The sequence below is a fragment of the Crocodylus porosus genome, unplaced genomic scaffold (genome assembly GCF_001723895.1).
Source record: "Crocodylus porosus isolate Cpor-Errol unplaced genomic scaffold, CroPor_comp1, whole genome shotgun sequence".
Lineage (NCBI taxonomy): Eukaryota > Metazoa > Chordata > Crocodylia > Crocodylidae > Crocodylus > Crocodylus porosus.
In genome coordinates this window covers 9,390,149-9,390,665 of record NW_017728925.1, presented here as the reverse complement: position 1 = coordinate 9,390,665, position 517 = coordinate 9,390,149, and the positions used below count along the sequence as shown (strand labels likewise).

The 517-nt window shown below is 57.4% G+C and overlaps 1 long non-coding RNA gene across 1 annotated transcript in view; it reads right to left on the bottom strand.

Moving 5' to 3' along the window:
• The window catches only part of LOC109313866, a 29,934-nt gene extending 29,786 nt beyond the window's left edge, over positions 1 to 148 (bottom strand). Inside the window, exon 1 of the long non-coding RNA XR_002102166.1 lies at positions 99 to 148. This is a non-coding gene — a long non-coding RNA (uncharacterized LOC109313866). The remainder of the gene's footprint in view (positions 1 to 98) is intronic.
• Positions 149 to 517: the final 369 nt, after the last annotated feature.

The following is a 517-nucleotide window of genomic DNA, read 5'->3' as shown; positions in this document are numbered from 1 at the left end:
TTTTTGTAAGACGTGTGGATACTGTGATGATCAAGTCTATGCAAGGACCTAGGCAGATGGGGAACGGGGTTCTCAGTTTTGGGATGGGGTTTACTCACCTGAGAGTGATATCCCTTTTTCAACACTGACATTATCAGTGTCCTTGAAGCTGTAGAGGCAGAGCAGCCTGGTGTGCCAGGCAGGCAGGTCCTGATGGTGCTGTGCTGGAGCAAGGCAGGCGTACTGGAGTGGTGCCCAACCCAGCCCAGCCCAGCCCTTGCCTTCAGCCACCGCTTGGGAGGATCTGGGCTGAGCACACGGGGGCTGGGAGTCGCCTGCTCCAATGCATCCATCTTGCCCCCACACAGCAGCAGCGGTGCCTGCCTGGCACTACATGCTGCTCTGTCTTGCTGCTGGACTGCACCTCGTGTCCCTTTCTGCCTGCCTCTGCCTGAAGCATTGGCACTGACTTGGGGGGCCGGGGTGTGCACCAAAATACAAGTTTGGCCAGGGTGCCATTTCCCTAAGGCCAGTCTCT